Raw genomic sequence first — 15,443 nt, 5'->3', positions numbered from 1 at the left:
ACTGACCCGTTGACGTGTGCGGACAGAAGTTTTGTTTCAGTTACAAACTAGTTGCAGATGCAACTGGTTGCAGACTCTAGTTGCAGAACAGTTGCTCTGTGTGCGCTAGGCCTTACTGATTGTTATTGATTCAACACCAATAATCATAAACATATACTCAGAGATCATATATGTTCTTTAGAGTTTCTCAAATTTGGTAGTAACCAAATTACTATCTTTGTTGGTCTGCCAATAACCGGGCTAGTCATATTGACATTGGCGATCACAGTATTTAATGAAAAACAAGTACAGTAGTTATATTAATTCAGAATTTAATATGATGCCCAGATCTTTGATGAAAGTAATAATTGACTGACTTATAAGCATACCTAACATAGTGCAGTGATTTCAGTTTTTCATTGGTAAGTTCAAACATTTGATTCTCTTTTTAACAGTCATGCATCCTGATACATTATGATGATTCGACCATACTGCCAGACCCCCTTCCAAACACGCCTATCTCCGCATCCCTACCTATAACATACATGCCAACCTCAATTCATTTTGAATCCCATGTGCACCTTTCTTTTAAATTAATCTTCTACCAACAATTAGTTGCATGTCAAAATTCCCATACAGAAGACTAGTAGGGTTATTTTTTACTAATTCAGTTTCTCCTTCCTTTTAAATTTTGCTACCACACTTAGTCCTCACCTTGTCTTCCTTGGTCGACACCTCACATCTCTGTTTGGCCAACTATTCCAGTCTTCTTCCTCATCCTCTCCTTATAATGAACTAACACCTTCATTTCACCTAAATGTGATCTTTTCTTCCTGTTGTGCTCTAGGTACACAGGACAATAGTGTCCAAATTACCATACCCCACATTTTCACTAGGGAAATTTTGTGGTTCCTGCGATCTACTTTCATTTGCATTGCTCATGACAGAAAGCACTATTGTTATTCCATCACATCTGCAAAGAAACAGTCATTTTTAACACAAGTCAACAAGATTTGCAATGCAGCAGTTTGAAAATCTTTTTTTTAAGTATATTATAGCAAAACAACCAGTGTCCATACATTTGTAAAATAAAATAAAGAACATGCAGGTATCTCCTTTAATGTTAGTCATGAATTCCTTGGAATTCACAATTGAACCATGTTATTCCAAAAACCACCCCGCAAAACCTGAAAGTCGAGAATTTTTTTTTGTAAGCCTTGCCATACAAATCCATGGTTAATGAAACTAGTTTTTATCAACAAATAGGAGTTGGTGTTAAAGTAGCAGCTAGAATAATTCTTTGGTACAGAAAATCAACATACAGTAGAACCTCTTTTTCACGTACCTGGGATTTGCCAATTCCCGTAGTTAACGTATTTTTATATTTGGACAGTCATTTCCCCTATAGTATTAATGCATTATTATCCCGCTATATGATACTATAAAATGAAGTCAATATTATCAAGACTAGTATTTATTATACGTGCACACATGCACTCACGACAACTTCATTTGCCATTGTAAACCATGCCTAGCGCTCTTCTGTATAATTGTCGATTTTGTGTTTAGTGTATCTTACTGACACAGCAGTGCTGCATGCAGTCTGTGCGAGAGAGACGGAAAAGTAAATCAAATCTTTGAGCAACATTCGAGGCAGCCATTTTTGATTTTAAGGTTACATTGTTTCAGTCGTTTCAACGATATAATTTGAATTATATATCAGTTCTGTATTAAGTAAATTCTATAAATAACCTATACACATGCCAAGCCAAAATTTGTGTTGTGTACCTGGATGTGATTTAATTTCCGGAATAGATAACGGTTTCCTATTTTTGAAAATTGCCAGTTTAACGAGTGGGTGAAGAGAAATTCCAGCCCATAATTAGTAGGTTTAAGCAACCATTTTATTCACAAGCATTATTTAGTTTGTGACACACATTTCAGCAATTTGTGTTGAAGTTTCGAAACTAAAGGGTTGAACAGACTCTCTCTTCCACCATTAAATTTACCAGGTAATTATTTTTATTATTTTGGAAAATTGATATATTTTGTGCATTACTGCATTTACTTTGTCAATGTATTTTCTAGTTCATGTAAATCTGATTTGATTGACTATACATAATTGAAATATTTACTTATTGTAGGCCCAATAGTTATTTGTTTAGTATCAGTTGAATTATTAAAAGTGTGAAATGATTACAGTAAAACCTCTTACAACTAACTCCTTTATAACGAAATCCTCATTAAACGAATCAGTTGTTTGGTCCCACCAAAACGCCATATAACCCTATGTATTTGTACCTCAAAATAACAACATATTTTTTCATATTTCCACCAAAAACCCCCGCTACAGCAAAAGCACAATTAAAAATTTTCAAAAAATTTCCTTAGAATTTTCATATTTATACAATTTGCTTCGTTAATATTACGTTTCGGTAAACAAACACAAATATTCTCGCATATTATAATATTGGCTGACTTTGACCTATTGACGTACTGAAACACACTTCGAAGATAACACATTGCACCACCACTAGCGGGAAAAAAAATTCACTTTGATTAATCAATGTTCCCACCTACAAAAGTTACATCTGTTTCTGTGAAAATACGCATTCGTACGTTTGTTCGTTTGTTGTCATGAATGCTGATATTTATTTTAGATTCTGTGGAAGTTTTACTTATCTAAATGTTGCAGGAGTCTAAGAGTTCTTTTCTAATTGTGGTAAAATAAATTCTACTTAGAGTATTTTATGGTTTGGAGGTTAGCTTTGATGAATTACTTTTGTTTACATACAAATTAGGTTATGGATGCACAAAACCATGTGTGATGATTAGGACACATTTTAACTTCTTTTGGCGCTATAATTATTTTTTGTTTACAATAATGGATTTTAAAAAATAAGGCAATATATTTAGCATATTATGTTGTTTGGAGGTTAGCTTTGATGAATTACTTTTGATTACATACAAATTAGGTTATGGATGGACAAAACCATATGCGATGATTACGACGAATTTTAACTTTTTTCGGTGCTATAATTATTTTTTGTTTACAATAATGGATTTTAAAAAAAGAATGCAATATATTTTACCACAAAATTAAAAATTCTGTAGCCTATAGTGTTGGTTAGGGAGGCAAAAAAGTTTGTCAGTAAAAAAAAATTATACAGGCTTGCATAGTTGTCACTTTGATGCAAAATAAAGTATTTCTCCATTTTATTTAACGGTCAAAGTTTTTGCTTGGATTTACTTACCTTACTCTGCAAGCGGCCCTTAGCGTCATGCATTCATTTCTTTTTTGTATACATATCACTTGTAGTTTTTAATTCACCTCGTTATAAAGAAACCTCACTATAACAAACACACCCGAAATCAGTCCCTTCAAGTTTGTTATACTGAGGTTTTACTGTATGTTGTTTGTTTATTATGTTTTAATGAAGAACATAATTCTGAAAGTCAGGATGAAGGAAGTGCTGTGCCAGATTTTGACGACAAACATGAATAGAGTATTATCACACCACCACGTCATGTTAATACAGTGTCAGGTATGTTGAATCAAAGAATTATATTAACCCTTTCGTTGCTGTATGTTCAACAGTATTACAATATGTATAGTGCTACTAGCTGTATTAATAGATATTCATCCCCTGTGCTGAATACATTTTTTTTGCTGATGTTGTTGCAAGTGTTATAGACCACTTTTACAAATATATTATTACTAGAGTCAAGATTTTGTGGTGTTATTTTCAGACAAATTTCGGTGTAAAGAAATAAAGATTTTGGTGTTATATGGTTTTATTTTTTTGCTCAAAATACCCACGGCAAAATTTTCTTGCTTTTCTGTACGATATGCAAATTTATTAAAACAAATATTAATAAACACTAAAACCTCATGATCTAATTACAATTAAGTTCATTTACAAATTCATAGATAATTAAGTTCATTTGCAAATTCATAAATTCAAACTTTTAAATAACTACTAAAAATTTCACGACTTCATTACAATCACATACACTACAAAATTACACAATTAAGCACTTCCAAAGTTACTATTAAGACGGTTTTATTGAAATGCTATCATAGTTAAATTTTCCGCATTTTCTGGAGTGAGACGTCTTCTGTCACTAACTACCAGTGAGTACCTGGAAAATGAACGTTCTGCATCAACATTTGATGATGGGAACCAGATTGCCCTTAAACTGGCTTGAGCAAATTCACTGTAGTCCCCTTTAAGGGAGCAAAGTACATTTGCAACATCAATTTGGCTTGTTTCTGGCAATGAAAGTTCATCCTCAATTATTTTTTTGAAAGCAACATAGCCATGTATGAATGTATCAATGGGAAGATGGGAAACAGAAGGCACGTTATGCAGAGAATTCTGTAGGTTTGCATCTTCTATGCTAACCCTACTCACATTTCTTGGGTTGAACAGTAAATTAATGGCATTAAAGACTCTTAGACAAGGATGTCGTTTAACAGATGAGTTTTGCCTCAAACGCTTATGTTTCTCACTCGCGATATGTTTCACAAGCGTATCGCGTCTCTCGTAGTCTAGCCTGCAGTTACAGAATTTGCAAATTAAAATTTTATCACTGATATAAAATCCTTCGCTGGAAAATTCTTTCGATCGGTCACTGGCAGAAACCTTAGTTTTAGGCATTATCAAATAAATTTTAATCACATAGGAAGAATTTAACCTCTCAATACGCAAAAACTTGCCGTGCTGGAAAGATCAAAACAATGGAGAATAGATGCGAATACAAACGCATACCGAATACCAACATACGTACGTGAAAATTAATACCGACATAAACATGTACTATTTATTATTTACAATCGTTACGTTAAGCAGGGTTAATTTTATTTTCGTAGCCTACGTACTTTATTTTAAATAAACAGTAAAAGCAATGCGCTTTAGTGTGTAATATTTTAATGATTAAAAACGTAATCTTAGAAAAACATATTTTGGACGTTTGTTATTATTGTATTTACAGAAAGTGAACGGCGGCCATTGTATCTTCGCTTCCAAACACCAAATGTCCTCTCCACAATATTCCTGGTTCGGATATGAGCGACATTTTATCTTTCTTCAGCTTCTGTCTGTGGATTTAGCAGTGGTGTGAACAGGTATGGGAGACACGAATAACCACTGTCTCCTAGCGTAATGCCCTTTATGCGTTGTTCTTCGAAGCAAACCTAAAGTCCTGACCCATCAAAAAATTCTTGCATCATGGCATGAACCAGGTCTTGTAGCACAAATGTCAATAATTTTCATTTGAGCGCTGACAGCAACCTGCACCAAAAATACATTTGCGGTGTAACAAGATTAGGCCTATGTTAAAATTGGCTTAACACTAAACAAGATAAAGTATTTTCATGCATTTGAAGTTATACTTTTTTAAATCGTATAAACTAAACTATTTTAGGTAAAAATTCTGTTTCATGTATCCAAGTTAACCCCTTGAGCCTGATGGCATGATCCTGTATACTTTGATCCTGTGATACATTATGCTTGCTGTTTTAATTTATTACATTGACAGATCCTGAACATAATATCACACTAATTGTCAGGTTTTGTGAAATTTTATTTTTGTATTGAACTTGTGATCAAAATTCATTTTCATGTCACAAATTTATCTTGAGTCCAGGATCTGTCTATCCACTAAATTAAAACAGCAAGCATAATTTACCCTAGGATCAATTATACAGGATCATGCTATCAGGATCAAGGGGTTAACTTGGATACGTGACACGTAACTTTTACCACATTATATAAAAATACATTTACTTCAAAATTCATAAAAAGTGGCTAAATTGTTTATGTAATCAAAACAATTTTTATGGCACATTGTATGTATGTATATATATTTTTAAGTACCTGGCTTTACAGAATGTATTCAGGCTTGATTTTTTTCAAAAGCAATTCTAACACAAAATGTACTTTTATATTTTATAAACATAAAATACTGGTGGCTGAGTAATAGCGATAGTTTATTTTCAAAAGTCGGATCAAGAGAGAAAATCAAGAGAGAAAAGTTTCTATTATCTACATTTTTAAATTTGTTTTAAGGGATATGAGAACGGGACGGGGCTGGTTTTATAAAATTTTGCATAGACAGCGCTAAACCCACCTGGACATTCAGGGAAAAAATCCCTTGTCTATTTCTAAACACTTCTCCTCTATCTCCACCAGGATTTGCAAAGGAAACATGAGTGCAGTCTATTGCAGCAACAACACCAGGGAAATTTCCAATCTCAAAATATTTTTGCATAGCACTATTCATTTCCTCATCTGCGTTGGGTAGCTTGATGTGGTGTCTCAGCTGTCCAGCTAGAGCTTCCGTCACAGCTTTAACTATTGCTCCCGCTGTACTTCGGCTTAGGCCACTCATGTCCCCACATACTTCCTGTAAAAAAAAAAAAATTGGTTGTCTGTAAAGTCGGTTTACGGATAATAGTTTAACTAGCATATTCTCTGTTGGACTCGAAATATTTACACGCTCGTGGGCTCATAACTATAATACGGTGTGTGATTTAGTTGATCAAATTTTAACTCATGACAAATACATAGCTGCCAACCTCAAATCACACCCATCAGTAATGACAATTAAGTTATATGGAAAAAGTATGCGTAAATCATGCACGATAAATTTTTCTTGGGGTATTATGACACACTCACAAGATAAAACAAGGACAATAATATTCAAAAAAATAAAAATATAGGCCTATGTATATGAATAATATGCAAATTAATGAATAAAAAAAATCTATTTGAACAATACAATCATCTGAATATGTAAGAAATGTCAATAATTTTACTGGAAATTTTGAATCTTCAATTCAAAGTATTCAAAGTTAAACTTTAAAACAACTGTCTTTTTATTTGCTTCTTTTATCCTGGTTGGATAAGAACTGTCATGTAAACAAGCAACAAGACAAACACAAGGACTTGTAAACAATAACTCTGCGTTCGTTACTTTGTTTCTTCATATGTAGCGAAAAAATGACGATATAGATTTATTACTCATTATGGCTATAAAATGACCCGCATGTTTATTTGATTAATATCCCGTCTATTATCATCCCTTCCACCATGTGCAATCGAAAAGTCACACGTTCATACATTACAAAACGCGTGGCGTTCCAAACATTTGAAAACAAGCATGGCCATTCTTTTGAATATTTAAGTCGAAAGTTCTGAAGAATTGCGTGTTTTCTTTTCCCTCAGATACACATTATTCTGTCACACGCTTCATTTCTACAACCGGCACTGAAGAACACAACACTATCGAAAACCATAAAAAAATTTCACGTCTGTAGAGACGGAAAAACACTATGATGAAAAAAATGGCTTTCAAGAAATAAATTCAAACAACACAGGTTAGCCAAAGTACCGTACAAAAATTATTGTGATGTAAGTAGCCTTCAAACGATAAGTCCGAGAATATGTACTAGTTATATCATAGAACGGACGTAATACCATCCCATTTATATTTCAAAACACGAGACTTAATTTACTTATTTCGACAGTACATGCGCACACTTATTAGTTCCATTATTTGCGCAACTAAGCGATGTATTCAAACTGCGTTAACGAAACACACACAGCAGAAACTGAATTTTCTCCGTTACCATGCAGCACAAAGCCTCATTTCCGTAATAAACCAGCGATGTTCCGTAATTCCGTAATTCGGGGTTAAAATCTGTAATAATTACGGAAAATCCGTAAGGGTTGGCAGCTCTGCAAATAATTACCAATGTCAAACTAAAGCGTGAAAAGTATCATACCAGCAATAAATATTTAGTTACACAGCTAAAACAATACTCATACAACACTGTTTAAATATACTGATTTAAACTAGTAATTAAAATAATACGTACTTGTAAGAATGCCATTTCCTTGCGAATATACTCCCGTGGCGCAGTGCACAACAATAACCTCGAAACCCGGCCGAGTTCTCTGTACCATCCGCAACATACCAGAGAGATGAAACGCATGCGTAAACACATCCATAGTGGGACAATTTTTCGTGCGTGCAGCCAGCGTTCATCCATTTATTAGACGTCACGTCAAAAAAAATTTTAATTACTCATGATAGCTAATGTATAGTATTACTTTTTAAAACAAATCTAATAATCTTGACTTAGCAAACTTACAAGTTAAAAATATGTTACCAAATGAGAATATTTAACATCATATATTTAACTTTCAACTGCAACAGAAGTTTTATTAAATTTTTAAGTGTTATTTTTAAATCTGGACATATGAGTAGAAGAACTTCCTTATGGTTTTAATATCACTCTTATGTTAGGTCTACAAGTCTACATGTACCAGAGTAAGTAATAAAGTATCAGTATAAAATTTTGTAAAATATATAAATAAGATAGATTAAATGAGTGATGAAATAAATTATAACATACATATATTCTTGTTACACTATTAATTTGTATTTGCATTGGGAATTTACATGGTACAATAGATAAAGGTGTAGGTATGACGTTGTGGGAAGTCTCAACAAACAAAATTTAAGATTAAAAAAAATTAAATTTACATGTCTAGGTATGACGTGGCAAGTCTCAACAAATGTAATTTAAGATTAAAAAAAAATTAAATTACGTGTCTGTTATGAGCTACATGAACAGTACGAAGTCAAAACTAAAACACATTCACGACAATTCTTTATATAAGAGCAGCTGTTAGGCCTACTATGCCGGTTAAAATCTATCATTGCATGACATCAAAACAGTCCATGGATAAATACAACTTAAATACTTACGTGAAAACTCCCAGTTGCATAAAACCGCAAGGCCAACAATAACTGCCTCTCTACAGGAATCGGCAAACCACGGTTATCTGGTTTTACCAAATGATGAACAAATGGGCACAGCACATTCCGAAAGACATCTTTTGAAAAACGAAATCTATTTTGGAACTCTTTTTCTCTGTAAACTTCAAAGGGGTCTGGCGTATTTCTTATGTATCTTTTTGGAAGCCGAACATGATCTTCCAATTCTTCATAAAAATCGAAAACTTCATTTATGTGCATCCTCAGCTCATCCAAATCCGCCGCCATTATCAACAAAACGTTATGAAATATGCTGAACAGACTTTTGACAGAGCTTCAGACCACATTCACTTTAAAGTGGAGAGCCATCCGTACCTAGCAGTTATCCAGCTACCGAAAGAGGTCTATAGTGCGAGTTTTGCATTGAAGAGACTTTCGGGAGCTGGCTAATAACCGAAAACTGACTATAGTCCCGGCCCTTAGTCACCTGACTGCCACCTCCCTCACCAGCTCTTCCAAGGTTCTTTTGTAACTTGTGTGATTATAGCAGCGTGTGTTATTTACTACTGATGAGAAAACCATACCTCTGTTCCCCAGCATTTTTATTGGTTAGCAAAATCAACAAAAAACATTCTTGGTAATAAATTATTAAAAAAAAAAAAACACTAGCTTGTAACTTCATGGATTTTAACTAGTACTATATATATCCCCACTACCAGATTTTATTACAATACATAAATGAACTTCTTATTATTTACTGAATCTCACTCTCAGATAACAGAGTGAGCATAAACTGTATCTTTTCAATACATGTACCAGTATGCAGTTTGTCCTTGTTCTGCAATTTGTGACTGAGAAGCAATGAAGCCAACATTTATTGATAAGCAAGTATGATTTATTTTTGTGATTTGTAATGGAGGTAACTTTTTAAATTTCTTTCTTTCTAGGATAGAAAAGTCATAAATGTTTTCAGACAAACAAACTTTACCTGTTGAAATATCTTTATGACACATTAGTTGAGACAGAAAACTTGTACCACATAGCTAAAGTCTGATAAGTTACTGGTAGACAGAAATTAATTATTTTAAACAATTCAAAAAACAAAAAAATGCTACTTATTGGCAATTTACTCTGTGGAAAAATACCTTTATAACTAATTAAAAACAATTCATTTCTAGCTGGCCTTATGTAATAATTTTGTGGTGGGTGTTTGTTATATGTGTATGCATAGCAAAGCTACTTCTTTCATAGACCTAATATATTTCTATAAACTGAGACACACATTTTGTATGTGCATTTATGAATATAACATACCTACCTACAGACACTACAATTTTAAAATAAATATTTAAATATGAATCCTTTTTAATAAGGTTTTTGAAGTGTAATGTAAAAATTACCTTCCTGTAATTATTTAAGACAACAGCAAAATAAATGCAGCTAGGCTATTAATTAGTACATTAAAACTAGTACTCACAGATGTGTATTATAACACATCTTAAATCTTAATGTTTTAGTGTAACTTGATGTAATTATGTTTAAGCAAATGTTAAAAATTCCAATTTCAGTATGTACTAGAAAAAAAGGCAGTATGAATAAATAAATCTGTCCATTTAAATAACAGGCTTCAAAAGAATGTGTGAATTTTGTCATACAGCAGAATATCATTTTAAAAACAATGGTTTTTATACTTGCCTTTTGATGATGTGGGAGAAGCCAATATCTCCTGTTCCTGTACAGTAATGGTTGGCGTTGATGTCTGCTTCTGTCTGTTTATAGCTGTTACCCACTTGTGTTCAAGTACTTTATTTTTTGGCAGCTCGCCCAACTCGGTCTGTGCAGCACCATCAGTTTCTTCATCATCATCATCACCATCACCTGGCATTATTTCCTGTGATAAAGGAGAAGTTATAATGCGGGTGTCATGAAATAAAATATTTTGTGAATATCACACACAATCAGGGGTGGGAGATATTCATCATTAAAGGGTCAAAATTTAAAATGATTTTTTGTATGCATTGCACACGATAAAAGCACAAACTGGAGTACAAAGCACGTTAGGTATGGTAAATAGTGTTTTATACACACATTTATTCTATGCGTAATGTATAATTTTGTATAGGTACCTTTTGAGAACATGACCATTTTAGAAGATTAATGGGGGGTAATTCAACCTCCCTGGCACAATGGTTTCACCGCTCCAGCACATTAAGTTAAAATTCATTTTTTGTAATAACTTAGTTACATACCACAACATAGCAACTTCATACTTGGTGGTGATACACAGACCACACTTGATGGACCAGAATCTGCGAAAAACATTTGCTTATATCAATAAACACACATGAAATAGGAACCAAAATATCATAATTGCAAAATTGCAAGATAAATGAACAAGTAAACACGATAACTTGTAACAGACCAAACAAACTACACAAATAGGTATTTATATAATTGAAAGTGGTGACTATGCATGCAGCCATGATTTCTAGGCAACAGAGAGCAGTATGAAGCTGTAGGATAAGTGCATTGCTCAATTCTTAGTAGGCCTACCTATATTCAAAGCGGTTAGAAAGAAGACATTACAAAAATCTTCTTTTGTATTGCCTTTAAAATAAAATAAAATAGACTCTTTACTTGGCTACAAAAGATTATTTATTGGTCAAATAACACATTCATACAGTGCACAGAACAATTTTTGTGGCTTTAAAATGTTATAAAAAATAATTAAATTAATAATTTGCAGAGTCAGTCCTTATATATTACATTTTTAAAAAATGATTATTTAGTTGGATCTTACTATTATCAATGCCTGTCTGCACATTGCCATGTTTTGCGTTTGCAAGTATTTGCCACATTTTACCACTATTATTCCGGTATTTTTTTATGAATAAAACAATGTTAATATGTATCATGCAAAATGTGATATATATAGTGTGTGTATCATGTATTATAATTTGTAAGATTGACGGATTCCATAATAAGTAGGTACCAGAACAGTGCACTAATAATGTAGCCCTAGTCTAGTAGTGGAATAACGAATAGGCCTGAATACCTAAAATATTACTTACCACAGTCGTTGTCGAAATTACTATCTAGTCCCACCACACTCATAGCAATAACAGCTTTCAACTTTTCTTCAGAAGGGTCGTCTTTTGTGATAGGCGTGTATGGCCCACCTCCAGTTGTCATCATTTCGCATTTGGGTAACGCATGCTTCTTACGAATTTCTTTCTTGGTACATTCATATTTGCTGTGAAGCGATTTCGCTGACCTTGCAGGACCATCTCCACCTACAACTGCATTGAATTTTCCGGCAATTTTGTCCCAAGCTTTGTCGTTATCTTTCCAGGTAACACTGTCCGTTTTTTTACTTTCTAAAATATGCTTGTAAGAAACAGCCAAGTCTATTAAATATTGTTTTCCTTCATTTGTAAAATTATTTCCTCTGCTTCTACCAGGAACGGTAACCTTGGTCATTTCTACCAAGATTCCTTCTACATATTTAAAACTACCGTAACCTCTTCTCCTTGACAAGTGTTTATTTATATTTCCAAATTACCGGGCAAATTTTCATAAAAATGTAAATACACTACGCCTTCGGTGCTCTAATGTTAAGCAAGATAAAATAAAAATCTGAGGGCCAACCACAATCATCGTTTCTCCAATATCTCTGTCAAAAATATACCAACCTAACACACATCCTCGCTATCCACAGGGCAAGTTCCAGTTAGCTACACGGAGGTGTAAATGGGATGGTAAGACAGGACAATCGGGTAAAGGGTCCGGGTAGCTACCTGGAAGTTTGCCCAGAGGATGGTAAGACCAGCCCTTAACTACTTAAATTATAAATAGTGTCGTTCATGCTGATTCTTTTTTTGTTAATTAAAGAAGCTAGTATACAACATGTCCTTCTGTTGCCATGAGCCCCTCTTAAAACATTAATTTTAATATTACACGATTCATTCCAAATATATGTCTCTGTGATTAAATAAAATTTTCTGTTCACTGTAACAAGAAACATTTTGGTAAATTCCAAATGTATAATAAGCAATTGGAAATTCATGCCTTTCATTAGGAACAAATAAATTTACAGCTTTAACAAACACATAAAATAATTTTCAATAGTACTAGGTGCCATTAACATTAGCATTATTGTCCCAATAACGCTGCACAGGAACACCCTCCAAATTTGTGAGAATACGTAATAAATTGGACGCACCCACCAATTGGTGATCTCCAATCATACACTGAAATACATAAGAATAGGCAATTCATTACCTTTCACAAAACAATTGTTCTTACATTAAAAAATATTGTTGGAAGAAATAAATTTTATTTTTCCCCAGTGCTAGGTGCCATTCCTTGGATAATTTTTTTTTGAAATGAGATTCTTATGATCAAAAATAATGATTATTTTTGGATAATAATTAAAACACCTACCTGATCTAACGCTGCATTTGGCTGTGTAAGTACAATCATCATGCCTATTACATAAGCTAAGAATGGCTTGATACCAAGTTCAGAGCTCTTAAGTTAAAAAACTTAATCTTTTCACCCTAAATCTGATAGGCTGTAGCATAATATTCCAGGATAATTATACCGGCTTGTTTTTTAATTATTGTCCCTTAAACTTGGCCTGATGTCTAGAAGAGAAGACTGTTTCTGCCAAGTTTAGGGTTCTGTAATTAATAAAACTTGATCTTGTCACCCCGAATCTGATAGGGGTTATTACTCTCACATAAATGTTCTTTAAGGTGTAATATTCCAGAAGAAGTTATCCCGGCTTGTTTTTTAATTGTTGTCCCTTAAACTTGGCCTTATGTCTAGAAGTGATGACTTATGCCGTTGTTGCTCAACGTTTTTTGGTGAAATTCTCTTGTGTACCATAAAGGCAATTACAAAACTTTTTTTATAAAGGAGCACTATCATTTACGTAAACACAAAAAACGCTAGCAAACAATGCAGCTACAGACCTTCAACACATAGTGATCACTATAACTACCCAAATTATTAAAAACAAAAAAAGAAATTGTTACATACCTTTTTTGCTATCGTACTTCACAATAACACGAATCGTAAACTGTTGTGCTACAAATAATGCTCACATCACGTACACGAGACACGTGCTCATTCTTCAGCTTCAACAAATAGACAATAAAGGATCTTCCACGACAGCAATTGCGGCAGCGTTTAGCTATCCAAACGGTACCACTCAGAACTACCACGGAGAGCTCGGTGCAATAAGAGCTAATGTGAAAATGGCGCGAATTTTTAACTTTTAAAGTTTTTAAATTCCAGATTTCTGATAGGCGGGAGGGTGTTGTGAATGATATTTCTCATTTTGTATGTAGCACTTCAGATTTTTCTTTTATGTACCTGTAAATATACATATATGTAATAAATTATGTAATTTAATACATTCAGGTGTATTATTTATATTCATACCCCTGAAATGTATGTACATTTATATACATATATCCCTAAATTGATGTTAAATAATTTAAGTACCTGTACGTGTATATATGTGTAAATGTATGTTAGTGTGTATTGACTATATGTAATTTGTGAGTACGCAGACATGTGTATAAATTATTGACGTGGAACTGAGGACTTAAATAATCCGAGGACCCTACACAGGTCCTCGAATAAAAAATCCTCGTATTAGAGACGTAAATTCAACAAGGAGAGTAAAAACACTATTTTTTCTATTTTTTCCTAGGTCGGTCGGTTTGGATAATTTAGTTTGGGAGTGTATACGCTAGGTGCGCGCCGATCGTTTCCCTTATACACACTTTACACATTCTGTGTAACAAGTGAAAAATCTTCTCTTATCTGAGGACTGTACAGAGCCGAAGCCAGGGGGGAGGTCCGTGTGGTCCGAACCCCTCCCTTCCAGGATTTGAAATGCAGGAAACAAGCTAAGAAATAACAATAAAATTACAGGAACTTAGTTAGTTTCATAAGGTAACAGAAATAATATTACTGGAAGGATCACTGTAGCACTTTATGGGCTACAATAATTCATTTCCTCCCCATTGTAACCATACCCACTTCAAGCAATAATGAAACACTTGACTTAAAAAAGGATTAAAAACAATTAAATACAAACCTAAATTCAAATATAAAAATGTGTTTTTTCAAGCTAAATCATTTCTTAAATTTCTATGTGTAAACGCATGTGTTCTAAATGGCTACTATCCCCTAATAATTTATAGTGTCAATCAATGTTATTTTAAAATTAAAATATAAAGAAAGCATAAAAAAATTATATAATGGGTATTCACTGGACTAGAGACCGGAAAAATTCGCGGATTCATTTCATGATAGGCTAGAATCTTAATAATTATGCCTTTGTGCTGCTTTTGCTATTGGTTTACTGTTAATCTGTAGGACTGTGTGCCAATTAGAGACCCTTAATCATGGAAGTGTCGAATCACAAGTTGCCCAGCTGAGATGCCTCATCAGTCAGCAGCCAATTAACAGGTTATGTTTGCCCAAGCATGAACAGTATCGTGCAGTCTATCCCGGAGGTCATCGAATCCGCTCATTTTTCCAGTCTTTACACTGGACTCCTTCACAAAACCCTGGCTACGGCTCTAGACTGTAACACAGAACACACACACTCTGCACGCAGGTTCTGAGGACTCTGCAATCACATAGTGAGAAATGGTATG

This window comes from Bacillus rossius, chromosome 11 (assembly GCF_032445375.1).
Source record: "Bacillus rossius redtenbacheri isolate Brsri chromosome 11, Brsri_v3, whole genome shotgun sequence".
In the NCBI taxonomy this organism is placed as follows: domain Eukaryota; kingdom Metazoa; phylum Arthropoda; class Insecta; order Phasmatodea; family Bacillidae; genus Bacillus; species Bacillus rossius.
This window is presented reverse-complemented; position numbering follows the sequence as displayed.